This window comes from Bos javanicus, chromosome 8 (assembly GCF_032452875.1).
Source record: "Bos javanicus breed banteng chromosome 8, ARS-OSU_banteng_1.0, whole genome shotgun sequence".
Taxonomy (NCBI): domain Eukaryota; kingdom Metazoa; phylum Chordata; class Mammalia; order Artiodactyla; family Bovidae; genus Bos; species Bos javanicus.
Genome location: NC_083875.1, coordinates 20,834,011 through 20,858,515, shown reverse-complemented (window position 1 = coordinate 20,858,515; position 24,505 = coordinate 20,834,011).

The window sequence follows — 24,505 nt, the reverse complement described above, 5'->3', positions numbered from 1 at the left end:
TAGTATTTCACTGTATGTATAAGCTACACTTTGTTTATCCTTGCTGTTTGCTTCTATTACTTGGCTGTTGTGAATAGTACTGCTGTGAAGATGGGTGGACAAATACCTCTCTGATACCCTGCTTTCAGTTCTTTTGGCTATAAATCCAGGAGTGGGATTGCTCGGATCATATAGTTCTAGTTTTACTTTTTGAGGAACCATCATGTTGTTTGCCACAGTGGATGCAATCATTTTACAGTCCTATCAAGAGATACAAGAGTTTCAACTTGTACAGATTTGGACGAACACTTGTTAGTTTGCTTTTCCTAATGGGTGTGAAGAGATTATCTCCTTGTGGTTCTGATTTGCATTTTTTGATGATTATTATGCTGAGCATCTTTTCATATGGTTGCTGGCAATTTGTATGTAGTCTTTGGAGAAATGTCCATTCAAGTCCTTTGCCCATTTTTAAGTTGTGTTATTTGGTTTTCTATGGTTGAGTTAAAGGAGTTCTTCATATATTCTGGATATTAACTGCTTTTTTGGTATGTAGTTTACATATACTTTCTCCCATTTCTGTAAGTTGCCTTTTCACCATGTTGATTGTGTTCTTTGATGAACAAGTTTTTAGATTTGATGAAATTTTTTATTAATGTGCTTTGTAAATTCAATACATAACAATCTGTCTTTGGAACTTCATATATGTCCTGGAGGAAACTTCAGTTTTAACACCCTGTAATATTTATTTGCTGGTTTCTTATTGATGAACATTTAAGATTTTTCCAATATCTTGCTATTACCAACAATTTTGTATTTATTTTTACAGGCATCATTTTTCATCTGTGCAAGCAAACATGCCTAGAAGTGGAATGCTGAATAAAATGATTTACACTTTAAAAAATTTGATAACATATATCAACATACACCCCTGCTAGTAATTTATGAATGTATCTATTTTCTGACATACAGGACAATACAATACAGTATGTACTTAACTTTCTTGTTTTTCACTCTGATAAATTTTAAAAACTGTATCTTATTGAGGACTTTTGGCTAAGATCAAGTGTAGAATGGGGTGGGGGGAGCTTCCCAGATGGAACAGTGGTAAAGAATCTGCCTGGCCAGTGCAGGAGACTCAAGAGTTTCAAGTTTGATCCCTGGGTTGGGAAGATTTCCTGGTGTAGGAAATGGCAACCTTACTCCAGTATTCTTGCCTGGAGAATCCCATGGATAGAGAAACCTGGTGGGCCTTAGCCCAAGGGGTTGCGAAGAGTCCGACAGGACTGAGCACACACATATACACTGCTATTTTAACCTGCATTTCTTTTCTATAAGGGAAGGTAAAGTCCTTTCATAATCTAAGGACTGTTTGTTTTTCTTTTCTGTGCAATGTCTATGTCTTTTGCCCATTTGGGGAGATTTTTAAAAAGTTAAATGACTTCTAAAAAATTGAAGATTCTTATCATTAAATATATTAAAGAAATCAAATGATTGTAATACAAGTAGCAAATATCTTTCCTGAATTTGTATATCTGACTTGATTTATGCTTTTTTATTATGCATAAAATTTTGAGTTTATATGGTTTACATATTTTTATACATTTCTTTTAAATATAATATTTTGAAAGACTTTTCCCAGCCTGAGAAGTTTTATGACTTTTTTTTCCTACAGTACATTTTTGATCCACCTAGAATTTACTTCAGTGTGAGGTATGCAGTATGGTTACAAAGTTGTGTTTTCTTGGTATTTTTTTCTACACTATTTATTGAATAATCCAGTCTTTTTTTCTCACTTATTTGTAATGCCTCCTTTATTGTTTATAATATTCCCATATATAGTTGGGGTTATTAATTTTTCATTGATACAGACCCACACATTCATGGACCAATCTATACTCTTGTAACTAATGTGGTTTTTCAATGTCTTAATACCTGGAATGCTATTCCCATTCCACTTGGAATATTTTAGTGCTTTAAATGAGTAGGACTCTTATTTTTCAGAATTCTCTGGCCATTCTTGCTTGATTGTTTTTCAATATGATCTTTATAAGCTTCTTGTCAAATTCCAAAAATATTGTCTAACTATTTTTACTGGGATAAAAGAGAACACTAAATATTAGAGAATTAAACTATTTATGAACTTAAATTTTATAGTCTAAGAACATGGTATGCCTTTCTATCTCCTCTTTTGTGTTCATTTATAATATTTTAATGTTATCATCATATAGAGCTAATATATTACTTGTCAATTTTATTCTTGATGTTTTACCTTTTTCTTAGAGTTTATAATTGGATCTTTAAATTTTATCTTCTAAGTTGCTGTTTGCATATATGCAGGCTATTGATTAAATATTAATATTATTCCTGGTCATTTTACTGTTATTTAGAATAGCTTTTTAGCTGATTCTCTTGGGTTTTCTAAGTAAATGACTTTACTATCTACTAATAATGATAATTCTTTCTCTTCAAATGTTTGTATTTCTCACTCTTTCTCTCTTTCTCTGCTTTATTTTTTGTCCATGGCAGTTATTCCTATCTAACATTTATTTGCCTATTTATTGGTTTTCCCCTAATACTATAAGCTTTATGAAGGCAGGGTATTTAGCTGCCTTGTACAAAGATTTATCCCAGCTGCCTAGAAAAGTGCCTAGCACCAGCTGACTCTAAATAAATGTTTGTTAAATGAATAAACAAGTGTTCAACAATAATGATGGTAAAGAATGCATTTTACTTGTTCCTAATTTAATAAGAATGCTTTCATCGTTCCCCCATTAAGTCCTATGCTGTGTACAGTAGTTAACATTTGTTTACTTAAAACTTGTTTTGTTTAATTCAATGAAAGGATTTAAAAAGATTGACATCTGAATTTTTTTGTAGTTCACTGGTTTAATTTTTTTTAATTAAACACATATTTTCCTGGGTAGTTATGTCCATATAGATGAAATAGTATTAGTATTTGAGCCTTAATAATTATGTGACTGAAGTGGAGTATTTAGCTTTGTGTCTTTGTCATTACCTTGTTGCTTTTTTCCCTCAGTACTTCTTTGTTTAGTTCTACTTTGAATTAAACACCTAAACAGAGAAGTGTACAAAACGCAAACATATATTTCAATGACCTAACACAAGGTGAAATCCATGAACGCATTTCCAGGTCAAAAAACAGAACAGCACCAAAGTATTGGAAGTGCCAACTGTGCCCCCTCCCAGTCACTATCGCTCCTACCCACGATCCTGACTTTGACATTATCACTTAGTTGTACTTGCTTTGTGCTTTTAGAAGTGGCGTCATACAATATGCATTATTTTGTTCATTATAAAATCCACCCAAGTTGTTTCTTATAGATGTGGTTTGTCCATTTCTATTGTTGTAATATGATAGCTTATTGCGGGGTTATACTACTTGCAGAACTCTCAATCCCCTCTCCCTGCACCCAAAACAGATAACTGTAGTGTGCTATTTGCTCCATTTCCTTTCCCCACAGGGGTTTCCTGGCTCCTTTTCCACTGCCAAACATAACAACTGCCTCTTACTTTTCTTTCATTCTTCACTTTTCAAGGCCTCTATTTTTCCTTAGCCCTTCTGTTCTTAATCACCTTTTCCTTGTTCCACTCTTTTCTTCATGAACGTGCCTTCTCCTCCACCATCGAAAGCAAAATATCATGACAAAAAAGAAAATTTAAAATACAGCATTCATGAGTTAAAGAACTTTACAAACGAACTGTGAATTTTTAAACTTGTTGAAAATACACTGATCACAGAGATATCTCAAATTTGGAATGATTTCTATGACTTTATACTTAAGAGACATGGGTTAGTTATTTTTAGTTTAATTTTTTTAAGTGTGACGTTTGTCCATCAAGCTATTTAATACAAATTATTTTTGATGGTGTAGAGGAATTAAAGCAATATAGAAAACAAATGTGTTTTACTTATTTAAATATAATTAGATGCTTAAAGACATGATTCACAAAAAATGAACTATTCCTTTAGGGGGATGTCTTACATTATCTTTTCATTGAAACTTAAATTGAAAATAAATAATTCAAAAAATTTGTGTTACCATTTGAGTGACATTAAGTATTCTCTCAAATTTTGTGATAAATTTTGGTACTGGTACCTTTTAACAGCAGGAATGCTTTGAAGTGTTAACCTAAATTTAGCTATTAAGATTTATCCAAAACAGACATCGTAGTTAACCTTTTGATTCTACTAATAGCACTGCTTGCTGTTGCCTTAATACTGAGAATCCTGGGACTTCCCTGGTATTCGGTGGTTAATACTCTGTGCTTCCAACACAGGGGGTGTGGGTTAGATCCCTGGTCAGGGAACTAAGATCCACATGCACACAGCCAGAGTTCTGTCTAATAAAAATTTGTTGAAACTGTTTTCTGTGGTAAATGGATGGGAGATTGCTAGTCTTGTTTGTTTGGATCCAGGTTTTGGGAAAAAAAAAATGTAAGTGGACTTGTTTTCAAGTTTAACAATCTGGAATGAAGATGTTCTAATATCTCAAATGAACGAAGATACAAAAATAGATGTCTCTTAAATATCAGGTGGACTTTAGCAATAGTGTTAACATTAACCCACAACTTACTAGTTGTGAAGTATGTTTCAAATACAAACAAAAACAAAGTTATTCATCATCCTAACACTTGCAGAATATTTAGAAGTAATTGGAAGCAATCATTTATTATTATAATACTAAATTTTGAAACAAAAAGAACTACAGACTACTTTCTAGGATGGAAGGTTGGTCTTTCAGATGTCACTATTATTGGTTAATTTATTTGTTTATTTTTGGCTGTGCAGGGTCTTTGTTGCCGTGTGGGCTTTTTTCTAGTTGCGGCAAGCAAGAGCTACGCTGTACTGTGCTGGCTCCTCCTGTTGCAGAGCACGGGTTCTAGGGCGTGCAGGCATCTAGGTTCAGTAGTTGTGGTTCCTGGGCTCTAGAGCACACGCTCAGTCGTTGTGGCACAGGGGCTTAGATGCTCTGCAGCATGTGGGATCTTTCCAGAACAGGGATCCAACGTGCATCTCCAGCATTGGCAGGTGGAGGGCACCAGGGAAGCCCTCGTTGATTTATTTTGAGATTACAACACAGGTAAGTGACTTTTTCTAATTTCTTTCTTACTGAGCCATAATATGAATCGATAAACTAAATTAATCCATGCTAAATATATATACATGTATATACAATATATATACACATATGTATAATATAAACATTTATATGCAATTTAAATTAACTTAAAAACTATGAATGAAGTTATTTTTCCTTCTAAGTACTTATTCTCATAGAACAAAATTCTCCACTCTGCACTAAACTGAAGTGTTGTAATTGTGTGTTTAACTCTATGTGTGCTGTGTTTAGTCGCTCATTCATATCCAACTCTTTGCCACCCCATGGACTGTTGCCCTCCAGGCTCCTCTGTCCACGGAATTTTTCAGGCAAGAATACTGGAGTGGGTTGCCATTTCCTTCTCCAGGGGATCTTCCTGACCTAGAGATCAAACTCAAATCTCTTCCATCTCCTGTGTTGGCAGGTGGATTCTTTACCTCAGCGCCACCTGAGAAGCTTTTTACATGCTCTATGCTTACATGCAAATGTATTTTTATAAGGAAACTGTAAAATATTTAATGTGCAAAACTTATCCACTATATGCATTCTAGTTAAAAGCTCAGAATAAATAAATCACAAGAGACTTTTCTTGAGCTAGTTGTACAAGTGAAAAAATTTCAAGAGCTTCCACTTAAATATACCATTGAAGACACATATTTGTCTGTGTTCCCTCCTGAAACAACACTAAAACCAGTCAAGAAGTTAAAGATATAAATTCACAAGGACAAATAAAATGAGAAGGGAGACAACATTTTAAATTTTGTAATTGTTATTCTGACCAATTATTTTGAATTGTAGTTACCTAATTTGGTGAGACTAGGGAGCAACCATTACTTTTGGAAGACTTGGAGGAAACTGAAAAATGGAATAAACTTTCTCATGAGATAGAGAATTGCTCATCATTGGAGGGCAATTAATAAGAGATGAAATCTCCACTGTGGTAGCGCTACTGGAGGGTACTGAAGTATCTGATGGCTGTGTGCGTTTGAGTGTGTATGCGATAGACAGTGGATTGAAGCTGGCCATGGTGTGGCGATAAGGGCTCAGATGATTATTGTAGATGTTTATCCCAGATTGTATTTGATTGTATTTTATAAAATTCCATCCTTATTTATAAGCTGATTATATTTTTATCATTATTTTAAAATCTAAACTATCATCTTTATAATAATAGCAAGTAAGAAATTGAATTTAATGCAACTTTTGAGCGTCTACTAATTTTTATTATTTTATCTCTTAGAAGCATCACAATATGACAGTTGTTTAAAATAAAGAAAGTCATTTACCTGCAAATAACTTATATGGGTATTTGAACTGTGTTGAAGTTAATGTCAAAGCTTTCTGTTTACCAGCAAATGCTAGTGCTTTTATTTTAAAGAAAAACAGAAAGCATAAAGTAAGACCAAAAAAAAGTCACTATTTTAGAAAGTCAGAAAGTTGTCTGAGGTGATTTTCTGCTTTGAGTTAAATAGACTTAGTCGAATCCTGCGTTTGCCATCTTCTAGCACTGTGTATCTGTTTGGAATCTCAGCTTCTTTAACTGGAAAGTGGGGAAATAGTATCTACCATAGGGCTTTTGTATTTAATGAGATTAAACATATGAAGGATTTAGCACGTTTCCCTATAAGTGCTTAATAATTGTTAGCTGTAATAAAGAATGATGTTAACATGGTAGACTGTTACCTCCATGCAAAAGCAGTGTAACATACCATAGCTCTTATGATATAAGCCCTAGAGATATTTTCTTCTGGGAAATTTAACTTGGTAGACTTTCCATGGAATTCTGTGAAAATATGTGGGTGACAATCCATTTTTTTACTCTTTCCAGAAAAATACCAAATAGAGATTCAACATATAGAGATAATGATCACTATTTTGACATTAGCCTAGACAGGTTAGATAAGAGGCAGCATCTGTGCTGGAAAATCTGGTCTCCTATGCTCATTTGATTATATAAGTATCTATTGTTAGGTTATATCACTGTGTAGGGGTTCAGCTGGCATAACAAGATGCTAAAGTGTTTTAAATGTATGAGCCTGGTATTCCTATGTGAATAAATGCATTGTTTACTAATGACATTAAGTGTAGGGTAGCTCATTTAAAAAATTGGTCTGTTGTATAAAGTGAGTCTGCTTTAAAATAAGACCATGTATTTTATTTAATCTGAAAATTAATGTTCTTGAAGAAAATGCAAACCCATTTTGATAGTTACCATGCAATTCTAATAAAAAAAAATCTGGCAAAAATAATCAGCAATTACTGTTAAGCCTATTTTACTTGCATTGAATGGAAAGAAATTTAAAAATTTTTTTTAATTTAAGGAATATATAATAGTAGGAATCCAGAATATAATGTTCACAGAGAGTAATGGTTTATTAACTACAATTTATATATCCTGTGACTAGGTGTGAATTTCTTTTCAGCTTTAACATAAAAAAAAGCATCAAGCAGAGCTAGTTTGCTTAAAAAGAAACTGACTTCTGTTGTAGCTGGCTGCTGTAAAAGCATTTCTTCAAGTTACCTTAAAAAAAAAGTAGGAATAACCTAGCAAATGGTTACAAAATGAAAAACAAATCAATCAATACTTGGCTGTTGTTAATTTCCAGCCTCACCTCAGACATCGAGTTTTCTGATTATATATAATGAAAAAAACCATATTCATAGACGTAAAACAAAGAAGAGGGAGAAATCAATTATTTCTTCATATACCATGAGAATACCCTTTTAGGCTTGCAAAGCTTAAGTAATAGCAAACTCAGAAAGAGCACTCTTCATGGTGGGGTATAAAAATGGCCTAATTTGAAAGACAAAGTGTTGGCCATGCATACTCAGTAGGTTCTATTTAGCAAACTCCTGAGGTTTCATGTTAGCATAATGAATTATTGTACTATTTATTCCTTGTAGGCTAAATTTTCTTTACCTCCTTAAATCAATAGCTTAATGATACTTTGTCCAACTCTGCATGTAAATTTGAAGCTGCTTTGCTGAAAATTATAGGCAGACTGCTGTCAAGTTACTCAACTCCCCTTCTTATTTCCCTTCCCACCCCATCCAAATCGCTCAGAACTAGACTCTAGAATACACATAATAAACATTAATAGAAATCATGTAGGAATAGGTATTTTCTTCAGATGTCAGAGAAGATGTCCACTTTCTCACAGTGTTGGCAACTGATTTAAAATTCTTCAGGGCTTTTTAAAAAAGAAACATTGGAGTTCAATGTGATTATTCTTGGCTTAGCTAGATAATTTCTCTAGGGAGTGGGGGTGACTCAATTTAATTTAACAATAGTCTTTTAGGTGTATAGGGGAATGCCATTTGGGGAAGAATCTTGACTGTTTTTCACAAGATTCAATGTACTTCAGTGCAGTTCAGTTGCTTAGTCCTGTCCGACTCTTTGTGACCCCATGAACCGCAGCGTGCCAGGCCTCCCTGTCCAACACCAACTCTCGGAGACCACTCAAACTCATGTCAATTGAGACAGTGATGCCATCCATCCATCTCATCCTCTGTCGTCCCCTTCTCCTCCTGCCCTCCATCTTTCTGAGCATCAGGATCTTTTCAAATGAGTTAGCTCTTCGCATCAGGTGGCCAAAGTACTGGAGTTTCAGCTTCAACATCAGACCTTCCAATGAACACCCAGGACTGATCTCCTTTAGGATGAACTGGTTGGATCTCCTTGCAGTCCAAGGGACTCAAAAGTCTTATCCAAGACCACAGTTCAAAAGCATCAATTCTTTGGTGCTGAGCTTTCTTTATAGTCCAACTCTCACATCTATACATGACTACTGAAAAAACCATAGCCTTGACTAGATGGACTTTTGTTGGCAAAGTAATGTCTCTGCTTTTTAATATGCTGTCTAGGTTGGTCATAACTTTCCTTCCAAGGAGTAAGCTTCTTTTAATTTCACTGCAACCACCATCTGCAGTGATTTTAGAGCCCAGAAAAATAAAGTCAGCCACTGTTTCCACTGTTTCCCCATCTATCTGCCATGAAGTGATGGGACTGGATGCCATGATCTTAGTTTTCTGAATGTTGAGTTTTAAGCCAACTTAAAACTTAAAGCTCTTTCACTTTCATCAAGAGGCTCTTTAGTTCTTCTTCGCTTTCTTCCATAAGGGTGGTGTCATCTACATATCTGAATTTATTGATATTTCTCCCGGCAATCTTGATTGCAGCTTGTGCTTCCTCCAGCCCAGCATTTCTCATGATGTACTCTGCATATAAGTTAAATAAGCAGGGTGACAATATACAGCCTTGATGTACTCCTTTTCCTATTTGGAACCAGTCTGTTTTTCCATGTCCAGTTCTAACTGTTGCTTCCTGAGCTGCATATAGGTTTCTCAAGAGGCAGGTCAGGTGGTCTGGTATTCCCATCTCTTTCAGAATTTTCCACAGTTGATTGTGATCCACACAGTCAAAGGCTTTGGCATAGTCAATAAAGCAGAAATAGATGTTTTTCTGGAACTCTCTTGCTTTTTCCATGATCCAGTGGATGTTGGCAATTTGATCTCTGGTTCCTCTGCCTTTTCTGAATCCAGCTTGAACATCAGGAAGTTCACAGTTCACGTACTGCTGAAGCCTAGCTTGGAGAATTTTGAGCATTACTTTACTAGAGTGTGAGATGAGCGCAATTGTGTGGTAGTTTGAGCATTCTTTGGTATTGCCTTTCTTTGGGATTGGAATGAAAACTGACCTTTTCCAGTCCTGTGGCCACTGCCAACTTTTCCAAATTTGGTGACATATTGAGTGCAGCACTTTCACAGCATCATCTTTCAGGATTTGAAATAGCTCAACTGGAATTCCATCACCTCCACTAGCTTTGTTTGTAGTGATGCATTCCTAAGGCCTACTTGACTTCACATTCTAGGATGTCTGGCTCTCGGTGAGTGATCACACTGTCATGATTAACTGGGTTATGAAGATCTTTTTTGTACACTTCTCCTGTGTATTCTTGCCACCTCTTCTTAATATCTTCTGCTTCTGTTAAGTCCGTACCATTTCTGTCCTTTATCGAGCCCATCTTTGCATGAAATATTCCCTTGGTATCTCTAATTTTCTTGAAGAGATCTCTAGTCTTTCCCATTCTGTTGTTTTCCTCTATTTCTTTGCATTTATTGCTGAGAAAGTCTTTCTCATCTCTCCTTGCTATTCTTTGGAACTCTGCATTCAAATGGGTATATCTTTCCTTTTCTCCTTTGCTTTTCACTTCTCTTTTTTTCACAGCTATTTGTAAGGCCTCCTCAGACAGCCATTTTGATTTTTTGCATTTCTTTTTCTTGGGGATGATCTTGATCCCTGTCTCCTGTACAATGTCACAAACCTCTGTCCATAGTTCATCAGGCACTCTGTTTATCAGATCTAGTCCCTTAAATCTATTTCTCACTTCCACTGTATAATCATAAGGGATTTGATTTAGGTCATACCTGAATGGTTTAGTGGTTTTCCCTACTTTCTTCAATTTAAGTCTGAATTTGGCAATAAGGAGTTCATGATCTGAGCCACAGTCAGCTCCCGGTCTTGTTTTTGCTGACTGTATAGAAAGAGCTTCTCCATCTTTAGCTGCAAAGAATATAATCAATCTGATTTTGGTGTTGGCCATCTGGTGATGTCCATGTGTAGAGTCTTCTCTTGTGTTGTTGGAAGAGGGTGTTTGCTATGACCAGTGCATTCTCTTGGCAAAAGTCTATTAGCCTTTGCCCTGCTTCATTCTGTACTCCAAGGCCAAATTTGCCTGTTACTCCAGGTGCTTCCTGATTCCTACTTTTGCATTGCAGTCCCCTATAATGAAAAGGATATCTTTTTTGAGTGTTAGTTCTAAAAGGTCTTGTAGGTCTTCATAGAACTGTTCAGCTTCTTCAGCGTTACTGGTCGGGGCATAGACTTGGATTACCGTGATATTGAATGGTTTGCCTTGGAAATGAGATCATTCTGTCATTTTTGAGATTGCATCCAAGTACTGCATTTCAGACTCTTTTGTTGACTATGAGGGCTACTCCATTTCTTCTAAGGGATTCCTGCCCACAGTAGTAGATATACTGGTCATCTGAGTTAAATTCACCATTCCAGTCCGTTTTAGTTCCCTGATTCCTAAAATGTCAATGTACACTCTTGCCATCTCCTGTTTGACCAATTCCAATTTACTTTGATTCATGGACCTAGCATTCCAGGTTCCTATGCAATATTGCTCTTTACAGCATCGGACCTTTCTTCTATCACCAGTCATACCCACAACTGGGTATTGTTCTTACTTTGGCTCCATCCCTTCATTCTTTCTGGAGTTATTTCTCCACTCATCTCCAGTAGCATATTGGGCACCTACAGACCTGAGGAGTTCCTCTTTCAGTATCCTATCATTTTGCCTTTTCATACTGTTCATGGGGTTCTCAAGGCAAGAATACTGAAGTGGTTTGCCATTCCCTTCTCCAGTGGACCACATTCTGTCAGACCTCTCCACCACGACCCGTCCATTCTGGATGGCCCCACATGGCATGGCTTAGTTTAATTGAGTTAGACAAGGCTGTTGTCCATGTGATCAGATTGGCTAGTTTTCTGTGTTGTGCTTTCAGTCTGTCTGCCCTCTGATGCCCTCTCTCAGCGCCTACCATCTTACTTGGGTTTCTCTTACCTTGGATGTTGGGTATCTCTTCACAGCTGCTCCAGGAAAGCAAAGCTGCTGCTAATATATACTATATATTTATAAATCAACATGTTAAATCTTCAATCTGTACCTCTGAAGGGTTTATACATTTTAAATTCTCTGGTGATGATACAGTGTTTTTTAGATTACATTTAAATTTTTTAATATGAAAAAATTTCAGACAGACACAAACATAGAAAGAAAAGTAAAATGAATCCTTGTATACCTGTCATTTAAGTTCAAGTTATCAAGACATTATGATTGCTTCATAGTTTTTACTTTACAGGAGTATATAAAATATAAAATTTTTAAAAATTAGTAACAAACTATAGAAAAGTACACAAACTATAAGAATATAGCCCTACAGTTATCAATATCAAGAAGCAAAATCCCAACAATTGCCTCATGCCCCTTTCTTGTCACTACTCCCAATTTAAAGGGTAATTATGACCTATATCACCACATACTAGTTTTGCCTCTTTTTGGAGTTTTATATAAATAGTGTCATATATCATGGACCCTGTTTTCATTTATTTGACATTGTGTTTGTAAGAATCACTTGAATTTTCATACTTTGCTGGAGTTTGTTCATTTTTGGTTTTGTATGGTATTCAATAGTATGAATAGGCCATTATTTCCCCATTTTACTGTTGAACATTTGGGTTACTCCAGTTTTTGGTATTAGAAACAGTGCTACCATGGACATTCTTGTACATGTCTTTTGGTGAATACATGTGTGCATCTCTGTTGTATACATTTGCTGAACTATTTTAAAGCAGAGTCCAGACATTGTCATAATGGCTTTAGCTACTTTAGCATACACTAGTATGTAGCACTTAAAAGCATGGACATTTTCTCATGTAATCATGATTGCTTGTTATCATCTAAAGCTTCATCCCTTATTAATTAAAATCTATTTATATTACATTTTTAAATGGAAGAATTCACTTTCTTCAGGATAGCTTTTGAACATATGGTGCTGAAAATAATGAAGTTGCAATATACCTAAGTTGGTAAGTTTTCTTCAAATTTGATAGACAGATCAATTAATCAACAAGCATTTATTGAGCTTGTTTTTGGTGGATGTCTTAACTCACTTGTTTGGTAGTAGTCTAACACACACACTGACTAAACTGACTGACTGAAATTTAAGGGGAGAAAATAACTCCTTTTGATAAATCATTAGTAATGTGAAATTGTTTACATTTGGTATTATGAAGTAATAATTCACTCATAAATAAAATGGACTGTGAAACATACTTTAATGAATATTGATTTAAATGACTTTTTCTAAGTGTGGTGAATATTATGTCAATTTGGGTCCCAGCAAATGTTTAGAATAGTTAATGATAACAATCAATATAATTATATATATTATATGATATTGTATCTATTACACAAATATATAATATATCACAAAATATAATTATTATATAGTAACATTAATTCAAATTAATTTAATGGGTAACCATTCCCGTCTCTAGGGGATCTTCCCTACCCTGGGGTCGAACCGAGGTCTCCCACATCATAGGCAGGTTCTTTGCAGTCTGGGATTCCTGGGTAGCAAAGAGGTAAAGATACTCCGTGCCAATGCAGGAGGTGCAAGAGATGCAGTTTCAATCTCTGGGTTGGAAAGATCCTCTGGAGAAGAAAATGGTAACCCACTCCAGTATTCTTGCCTGGAGAACTCCATGGACAGAGGAGCCTGGCAGGCTACAGTTCATGGGTCACAAAGAGTCGGACACTACTGAGCACACATATTACACTTCTCTACCATCTGGTCACCAAAGAAGCCCCAATGTATAAATGATCACCATATGTAATCCACATTATTCCTTGGGAGAATCAGAAATGTTTTCTAGCCTTGGTTGTCTTCTTCCTTGTCATGGTCAATGTTTTCAACCATTCCAAGAGATTGGAATGTATATGGTGTGGGGAACATATAAGGTGTGTGACTATTTCTGTTTCCAAGGATGTAAGGAGTAGGAGGAGTGAGGGGTGCTATGGAAAAGTAGGGAGAGGAAAACAGAACACATCAAAGAAAGAAACTGTCAAGTCAGTGTTGCTAAGTATTTGTTGTTGTTGTTCAGTCATGTCCAACTCTTTGTGACCCCATGAACTGCAGCATGCAAGGCTTCCCTGTCCTCCACCATTTCCTGGAGCTTGCTCAAACTCACGTCCATTGAGTCAGTGATGCCATCCAACCATCTCATCCTCTGCAGCCCCTTTTCCTTTTGCCTTCAGTTTTTCTCAGCATCAGACTCTTTTCCAGTGAGTCTGTTCTTCTCATCAGGTGGCCAAAGTATTGGAGTTTCAGCTTCAGCATTAGTCCTGCCAATGAATATGTGGGATTGATTTCCTTTGGGATTGACTGGTTTGATCTCCTTGCTGTCCAAGGGACTCTCAAGAGTCTTCTCCAACACCACAGTTCAAAAGCATCAATTCTTTGGCACTCAGCCTTCTTTATGGTTCAACTCTCACATCCGTACATGACTACTGGAAAAACCATAGCTTTGACTATAGAGATGTTTGTTGGCAAAGTAATGTCTCTGTTTTTTAATATACTGTCTAGGTTTGTCATAGCTTTTCTTCCAAGGAGCAAGAATCTTTTAACTGCTAATTTTACAGGGTTATTAATTCTGAGGTTTTGTTTTTTACCATATCAGAGGTTTTTTTGTTTTGTTTTTAACTGGAGTATAATTGCTTTACAATGTGTTAGTTTCTGCTGTACACCAAAGTGAATAAGCTATAAGTAGACATATCCCTTTCCTATTGAGCTTCCCTCCCATCCACCCTCCATCCCAACCCCTCTAGGTCATCACAGAGCACCAAGCTAAGCTTCCTGTGTTATCCAGCAGCTTCCCATTAGCTATCTATTTTATACATAATAGTGTATTTATGTCAAACCTAATCTCCCAGTTTATCCCACCTTCCCCTTCCTCTCCTGTGTCCACACATCCATTCTCTATGTCTGCCTCTTTATTCCTGCCCTGGAACTAGGTTCATCTGTATCATTTTTCTAAGTCCCATACACTTGTTAATATACAATATTTGTTTTTCTCTTTTGACTTACATCAGAGTTTTTTAAAGAGAGAATGGAAGGCCTTTGGCTAATATATTGTGTTGGGTATTTGGATATTTGGATCTATTACAGGGATACCTTGTTTTACTGTGCTTCTGCAAAAACAGATATTGTGTTTTTTACAAATTGAAGGTTTGTGGCAACCCTGCCTTGAATAAGTCTGTTGCTGCCATTCTCTAACACTATTTGCTCACATTGTGTCTCTATCTTATTTTGGTAATTCTTGCAGTATTTCCAACTTTTCCATTTTTATTGTATTTCTTATACTGTCCTGTCATCAGTAATCTTTGATGTTACTATTGTAATTGTTTTGAGGTGCCATGAACTGCACATATATAAGATAACAAACTAAAGATAAATGTTGTATGTGATCTGACTATTACCCCAACCAGCAGTTCCTTTGTCTCTCTCCTCTCCTCAGGTCTTCCTATTCCCTGAGACACAACAAGGTCAAAATTAGGCCAGTCAATAACCCTAAAATGGCCTCCAAGTGTTTAGGTGAAGGGAAAAGGCATAAGTCTCTCACTTTAAGAAAAGCTAGAAATGATTAAGCTTAGTGAGGAAGGCATGTCAAAAGCCAAGATAGGCTGAAAGCTAGGCCTCTTGCCCCAGTCAGCCAAGTTGTGAATGTAAAGGAAAAGTTCTCAAAGGAAGTTAATGTGCTACTTCAGTGAACACATGAATGATAAGAAAGCAAAACAGTCTTACAACTGACATGGAAAAGATTCTGGATAGAAGATCAAACAAGCCACAACATTCCTTTATATCAAAACCTAATCCAGAGCAAGGCCCTAACTCTCTTCAGTTCTCTGAAGGCTGAGAGAGGTGAGGAAGTTGCAGAGAAAAAAGTCTGAAGTGAGCAGAGGTTGTTTCATGAGGCTTAAGGAAAGAAACCATCTCCAGAACATGAAAGTGCAAGATGAAACAGCAAGTGCTGATGTAGAAGCTACAGTACATCATCCAGATAATCTGGCTAAGGTAATTAAACAAAGGTGGCTGTACTAAACAATAGATTTTCAGTGGAGACAAATTAGCCTTCTATTTGAGGAAGATGCTACTTACATAGCTAGAGAGGAAAAGTCAGTGCCTAGGTCCAAAGCTTCAAAACTTCAAAGCTGACTCCCTTGTTAGGGGCTAAGGCAGCTGGTGATTCTAAGTTGAAGCCAGTGCACATTTACCATCCTGAAAATCCTACAGTGTTTAAGAATTATAATATATCTACTCTGTCTTATCCTCTAAATGGAATAAAGCCAGGCTGACAGCACATCCTGTTATGAAAATGTATTTTCAGCCTACTGTTGCAATCTAATGCTCAGAAAAAAAGATTCCTTTCAAAATATTACTGCTCACTGACAATGCATCTGGTCACCCAAGAACTCTGATAGAGGTGTATGAAGAGATTAATGTTGTTTTTGTGCCTGCTCACACAACCTCCATTCTGTAGCCCATGATATAAAGAGTAAATAAGATTTTCAAGTCATTATTTCAGAAATAAGTATATTTCATAAGGTTATAGATGCTCTCCTGCAACAACACAAGAGAAAACTCTACACATGGACATCACCAGCTGGTCAATACCGAAATCAGATTAATTATATTCTCTGCCAAAGATGGAGAAGTTCTATACAGTCAGCAAAAATAAGACCAGGAGCGAACTGTGGCATGGATCATGAACTATTTAAATTGAAGAAAGTAGGGAAAACCACTAGACCATTCAGGTAAGACCTAAATCAAATCCCTTACGATTGTACGGTGGAAGTCACAAATAGATTCAAAGGATTAGATCTGATAGAGTGCCTGAAGAACTAGGGATGGAGGTTCATGACATTGTACAGAAATCAAGGATCAAGACCATCCCCAAGAAAAAGAACTGCAAAAAGGCAAAATGGTTGTCTGAGGAGGCCTTACAAATAGTTGTGAATAGAAGAGAAATGAAAGGCAAAGCAGAAGAAAGATATACCCATTTGAATGCAGAGTTCCAAAGAATAGCAAGGAGAGATAAGAAAGCCTTCCTCAGTGATCCATGCAAAGAAATAGAGGAAAAAAATAAAATGGGAAAGACTAGAGATCTCTTCAAGAAAATTAGAGATACCAAGGGAATATTTCATGCAAAGATGGGCACAATAAAGGACAGAAATGGTATGGACCTAACAGAAGCAGAAGATATTAAGAGGTGGCAAGAATACACAGAACTATACAAAAAAGATCTTCACAACCCAGATAATCACGATGGTGTGACCACTCACCTAGAGCCAGACATCCTGGAATGTGAAGTCAAGTGGGCCTTAGGAAGCATCACTATGAACAAAGCTAGTGGGGGTGATAGAATTCCAGTTGAGCTATTTCAAATCCTGAAAGATGATGCTGTGAAAGTGCTGCACTCAATATGCCAGCAAATTTGGACAACTCAGCAGTGGCCACAGGACTGGAAAAGGTCAGTGTTCATTCCAATCCCTAAGAAAGGCAATACCAAAGAACGCTCAAACTACCACACAATTGCACTCATCTCACACAGTAGCAAAGTAATGCTCAAAATTCTCCAAGCCAGGCTCCACCAGTACATGAACCGTGAACTGACAGATGTTCAAGCTGGATTTAGAAAAGGCAGAGGAACCAGAGATCAAATTGCCAACATCAGTTGGATCATCAAAAATCAAGAGTTCAAGAAAAATATCTACTTCTGCTTTATTGACTATGCTGAAGCCTTTGACTGTGTGGACCAGAACAAACTGTGGAAAATTCTTCAAGGGATGGGAATACCAGACCACCTGACCTGCCTCTTGAGAAATCTGCATACAGGTCAAGAAGCAGCAGTTAGAACTGGACATGGAACAACAGACTTGTTCCAAATCTGGAAAGGAGTGTGTCAAGGCTGTATATTGTCACCCTGCTTATTTAACTTATATGCAGAGTACATCATGAGAAATGCTGGGCTGGATGAAGCACAAGCTGGAATCAAGATTGCCGGGAGAAATATCAATAACCTCAGATATGCTGATGACACCACCCTTATGGCAGAAAGTGAAGAAGAACTAAAGAGCCTCTTGATGAAAATGAGAGGAGAGGGGAAAAAGTTGGCTTAAAATGCAACATTCAGAAAAATAAGATCATGGCATCTGGTCCCATCACTTCATGGCAAATAGATGGGGAAATGATGGCAACAGTGGCAAACTTTATTTTTTTGGGCTCCAGAATCACTGCAGATGGTGACTGCAGCCATGAAATTGAAAGACGCTTACTCCTTGGAAGAAAAGTTATGACCAACCTGGACAATGGCACTCCACTCTGGTACTCTTGCCTGGAAAATCCCATGGATGGAGGGGTCGCTGCAGTCCGTGGGGTCGCTAAGAGTTGGACACGACTGAGTGACTCCACTTTCACTTTTCACTTTCATGCATTGGAGAAGGAAATGGCAACCCACTCCAGTGTTCTTGCCTGGAGAATCCCAGAGACGGGGGAGCCTGGTGGGCTGCTGTCTATGGGGTCACACAGAGATGTACATGACCGAAGTGACTTAGTAGCAGCAGCAGACAGCTTATTAAAAAGCAGAGACATTACTTTGCCAACAAAGGTCTGTCTGGTCAAAGCTATGCTTTTTCTAGTACTCATGTATGGATATGAGAGTTGGACTATAAAGAAAGCTGAGCACTGAAGAATTGATACTTTTGAACTGTGGTTTTGGAGAAGACTCTTGGGAGTCCCTTGGACTGCAAGGAGATCCAACCAGTCCATCCTAAAGGACATGAGTCCTGCATATTCACTGGAAGGACTGATGCTGAAGCTGAAACTCTAATACTTTGGCCACCTGATGTGAAGAAGTGACTCATTGGAAAAGACCCTGATGCTGGGAAAGATTGAGGGTTGGAGGAGAAGGGGAAGGCAGAGGATGAGATGGTTGGATGGCACCACCAAGTCAATGAACATGAGTCTGAGTAAACACCGGGAGTTGGTGATGGACAGAGAGGCTTGGCCTGCTGCAGCCCATGGAGTCGCAAAGAGTCAGACACGACTGAGTGACTGAACTGAACTGAAAGTTGCCATGGATCATGATTCTTCTGATATGTCTGGGCAAAATGACTAAAAGTTTCTGTATAGGATTCACCATTCCAGATGCCATCAAGAACATTTGTGATTTATGAGAAGAGGTCACAATAACAACATGAACAGGAGTTGGGAAGAAGTTGGTTTTCACTTCTGTAGATGACTTTGAAGGTTCATCACTTCAGTGGAGGAAGTAACTAGAGCTGTGAAAATAACAAGAGAACCCAAGTTACACGTGAAGCCTGAAGATGTGACTGACTACTTGAAATCTCATGATAAAAACTTGAATGCATGAGGAATTGCTTCCTATTGATGAGCAAAGAAAGTGGTTTCTTGAGATAGAATCTACTCATGATGAAGACACGGAAGATGCTATGAAGACTGTTGAAATGACAACAAAGGATTTGGAATATTATATAAAATTAGTTGATAAAGCAACAGCAGGATTTGAGAGAACTGACTCTAGTTTTAAAAGAAATTCTATTGTGGGTCAGATCAGATCAGATCAGTCGCTCAGTTGTGTCTGACTCTGCTACCCCATGAATCGCAGCACGCCAGGCCTCTCTGTCCATCACCAACTCCCGGAGTTCACTCAGACTCATGTCCATCGAGTCAGTGATGCCATCCAACCATCTCATCCTCTGTCATCCCCTTCTCCTCTTGCCCTCAATCCCTCCCAGCATCAGAGTCTTTTCCAATGAGTCAACTCTTCGCATGAGGTGGCCAAAGTACTGGAGTTTCAGCTTTAGCATCATTCCTTCCAAAGAAATCCCAGGGCTGATCTCCTTCAGAATGGACTGGTTGGATCTCCTTGAAGTCCAAGGGACTCTTAAGAGTCTTCTCCAACACCACAGTTCAAAAGCATCAATTCTTCGGCGCTCATCTATTGTGGGTAAAATGCTTCAAATGTCATTGCATGCTACAGAGAAATTGTTTGTGAAAGGAAGACTCAACTGGTACAGCAAATTTCAGTGTTCTCTTCTTTTAAGAGGGCTTTCCTGTTAGCTCAGCTGGTGAAGGATCCACCTGCAACACAGGAGACCCTGGTTCAATTCCTGGGTCAGAAAGATTCCTTGGAGAAGGAATAGGCTACCCACTCCAGTATTCTTGGGGGTCCCTGGTGGCTCAGATGGTAAAGAATCCACCTGCAATGTGGGAGATCTGGTTGGGAAGATCCCCTGATGAAAGGCATGGTAACCTACTCTAGCATTCTTGCCTGGGGAATCCCCATGGACCTGGTGGGCTACAGTCCATGGGGTTGCAAAGAGGTGGACATGACTGAGTAACAAAGCAGAGCACACTTCTTTTAAGAAATTGGCACAGACACTCCAGCCTTCAGCAACCACCATTCTAATCATCAGCAGACATCAACATCAAAGCAAGACCCTCCACCAGCAAAAGGATTGGGACTTATTGAAAGGCTTAGATGATGGTTAGTATTTTTGTCAGTGAATTACTTTTTAATTAAGTCATGCACATTATTTTTCAGACATACTGCTACACCATATGTAGTAGACTACAGTAAAATGCAAACATAACTTTCATGCCCTGGCATAAAAAAAAAAAAAATCACATGACGTGCTTTATTTCGATATTTGCTTTGTTGTAGTGGTCTGGAACCAAACCTGCAATATATACATGGTGTGCCAGTATCAAGCCCACTTACAAATGAAAGATTCTAGAAATCCGTGATTCTAAATGGTAGGAAACTGGTTAGAGGTCTGTGGATGGCAATTATGAATTAAATTGAGTTCAAAGTGGGAGAGGTTTTTATTTTTCTACTTGCGTGGCTACAAGAATGGTTTCAAACATATGATAATAGTAGTGCTTTGTCATAAGATGAAAGTTTGATTCTACTTTCCATTCTCTATTACCAACAGTAATTCAATTACGATTTTATTTCAAGCTCATCTTCTCTTAGAAGCTTTGTCTTTGGTGTGCTTGCAGACTAATATACCCTATGTAAGTCATTCAGACTGGTGAGTGTCTCATTTGGCAAGAAGAATGAAGTTGTTTTTTCCAAAAACAGCAGTTTTGAAAACTGGGTACAGAGAACAAACTGTTCACTTAGCGCTGCAGTTACTTTGTTCTATTTCTCTGTGATATGCTCTAATTTTATTACCACAAACAAATGAAAGGCGTAGGGATAGGGAGTAGGGTACAGGCCATATCCTGAATTGGCTTTCAACTGTGACTTGTTCTGATTCCATTTGTACATTCAAAAATGGCTATTCTGAAATTAAATTCTCTTGGCATATCTAGGCTATCATTTCCTTTTGTTTTATAGAGCTTATCTTTCTTCAGTGGGATGAGAAGACTCAGGTCTAGCTGGTCATTCTATTATTTTGATGGGGGAAGCTTGTCCTCACTGAGACTATGTATAGGAATTCACTTTCTCTTTAGTCATGGGACGAATGTCATTGTTAACTTCAGTTTTACCCCAAGTGTCATCTTTGTGTGAATTGCATCAGCATTACCTGAGATGACTATTACAATATAGATACCAGCATGCATTTATAGGATAAACATGCTGGGATTAATAAATTTCCTAGGTGATTTCCATGTAACCTAAAATTTAGAACCATAATTCTCTAAGTTATTTTGGACTGCCTTCTGTTTCACTAGTGTCTCAAATAAATGTCTCCTTAAAGAACCAGTACCAGGCTGGTTCCCTCCTCTCAGTCCTGAATCTTTCTTGACTGAAGCAAATCCCCCTTGTTGCTCCATACATTTTAAAAAGCTTTTTATTTTATATGAGAGTATAGCTGATTAACAATATGGTGATAGTTTCAGGTGCACAGCAGAGTGACTCAGCCATACATATCAGATCAGAACAGATCAGTCGCTCAGTCGTGTCCAACTCTTTGCGACCCCATGAATCGCAGCACGCCAGGCCTCCCTGTCCATCACCAACTCCCAGAGTTCACCCAGACTCATGTCCATCGAGTCAGTGATGCCATCCAGCCATCTCATCCTCGGACGTCCCCTTCTCCTCCTGCCCCCAATCCCTCCCAGCATCAGAGTCTTTTCCAATGAGTCAACTCTTCGCATGAGGTGGCCAAAGTACTGGAGTTTCAGCTTTAGCATCATTCCTTCCAAAGAAATCCCAGGGCTGATCTCCTTCAGAATGGACTGGTTGGATCTCCTTGCAGTCCAAGCCATACATATACATGTATCCATTCTCCTTCAACTTTACCAACCATCCAGGCTGCCACACAACATTAAGCAGAGGTCCTTGTGCTGTATAGTAGGTTCTTGTTGGTTATTCATTTTTAATATAAATTTAAACAATGTGTACATGTTGATCCCCAACTGCTTAACTATATAGTTCCATGTATTTTCCCCCCTAGTAACTAGATGTAGAATCCAAAGTCTTCAAATACTGATATGGTTTATTTTATGTCACTTTGGCTAAGCTACAATGCCCAGTTGTTTGGTTAAACAACAGCCTAGCTGTTCCTGTGATGGTATTTTGTAGATATAATTAACATCTACAATCAGTTGACTTTAAGTTAAAGAGATTGCCCTAGATAATGTGAGTCAGTTGCTTTAAGACCAAAAACTGATGTTTTCCAGGAAGAAGGTACTCTGTTTGAAGATTGTATTATAGAAATTCTTCCTGAGTTTCCAGCCCTACGGGTTTCAAAATTCAGACTTGCCAGCACTCCCAATTGCATAACGCAATTTCATATATGCACATATATATGTATGCATATATATAATATTCCTATCTTTCAATATACATATGGATATATAAGATGCATAGGGAAATAGATGGGGAAACAGTGGAAACAGTGTCAGACTTTATTTTTGGGGGCTCCCAAATCACAGCAGATAATAACTGCAGCCATGAAATTAAAAGACGCTTACTCCTTGGAGGGAAAATTATGACCAACCTAGATAGCATATTCAAAAGCAGAGACATTACTTTGCCAACACAGGTTCGTCTAGTCAAGGCTATGGTTTTTCCTGTGGTCATGTAAGGATGTGAGAGTTGGACTGTGAAGAAGGCTGAGCGCCGAAGAATTGATGCTTTTGAACTGTGGTGTTGGAGAAGACTCTTGAGAGTCCCTTGGACTGCAAGGAGATCCAACCAGTCCATTCTGAAGGAGATCAGCCCTGGGATTTCTTTGGAAGGAATGATGCTAAAGCTGAAACTCCAGTACTTTGGCCACCTCATGTGAAGAGTTGACTCATTGGAAAAGACTCTGATGCTGGGAGGGATTGGGAGCAGGAGGAGAAGGGGCCGACAGAGGATGAGATGGCTGGATGGCATCACTGACTCGATGGACATGAGTCTGAGTGAACTCTGGGAGTTGGTGATGGACAGGGAGGCCTGGCATGCTGCGATTCATGGGGTCGCAAAAAGTTGGACATGACTGAGCGACTGAAGTGAACTGAAGATGCATAAATAATCTCTATCAGTGTCAACTTCTGTCTGTTTCTTATTAGTTCTGATTCTTTGAAGAATGCTGACAGGTACAAATACCTCCAGATGCTCATGTCACTCTCATGTTTAGGGGCTAATGCTCTTAGGAAATCCTCTGTGGCCCCCTCACTCTGTGTTTGTAGTGTCAATACAGTTACCTTCTGCCTTAGATCTTACACTGCCAGGTTTCCTCCTCTCAGCTCACTCTAAGATAGAGCTTTACACTGAACAATGAACTTCTGCCTTCTACCATCCAGCTTATCTAATGCCTAATTATTGTTTGATTCCTATATTTCCTATTTCTGATCTCCAGCTAATGTTCAAGAATACCAAAGTGATACATGTAGGATACAGCATTATTTATATGGCTCTACTTTTACAACTAGGTAAGTTTCCCTAGGACCTATCTGCACTTACAATACAAGTTTCATTTCAGATCCTCTTTGCTCCTAATCCTTTCCCCATCCTTCCCTCTTGTCTTCTGATTTCCTAAGTAGATCATTATGCCTTGAGTCTGACTATAGATTTGTCAATATAAATATTGATAATGTGATCAAATAATAATTTTTGTTAATTCATTTCATGCCAAATTTTTGTTTCAAGTTTTAAAAAAATTAGTTTAATGAAATGAGAAACTACTCTATCATCTGAGCAATTGGCTTCAGAATTCCTCTCATGGTGAGAAGATTTTTGAGTAGAAAGCTCACATGGAATAAACTGCATTTTGTTGCAAGTTGTGGCAGTTGCCAAGGTCACATATTATAGTTGGAGGCAGCATAGTATTGTGGTTCAAAGGATAGGCTGTAGAATCAAACTGCACTTTTTCAAATTCCATCTCTACTATGGATTAGCTGTGTAAACTTGGAAAAGTTACTAGGCCTTTTGGTTTCCTCACATATAAAAAGTATAATAGTAATAGTTACTTCCTAGGAGTGCTGTGAAGAATGTGTGGTAATACACACAAAACACTTAGCACAGTGTCTGAAATATATGAGATAATAAAAGTTAGCTATCATTATTTTTATCATCAGAGAGAAAAAGTTGCTCTGCATGAAGAATGGAGAAAGAGAAAGAGAAAAGAAGGCAGGGGTTTCAGAAGTTGGGGAAAATCTGGGGTTATATTATAATAGGATGGCAGAAGGGCTTTTAGATAGTTCTGACTTAATATCCCATGAGAAACTGTTTGAATTGCTGAGATATAAGCCCATTTCTG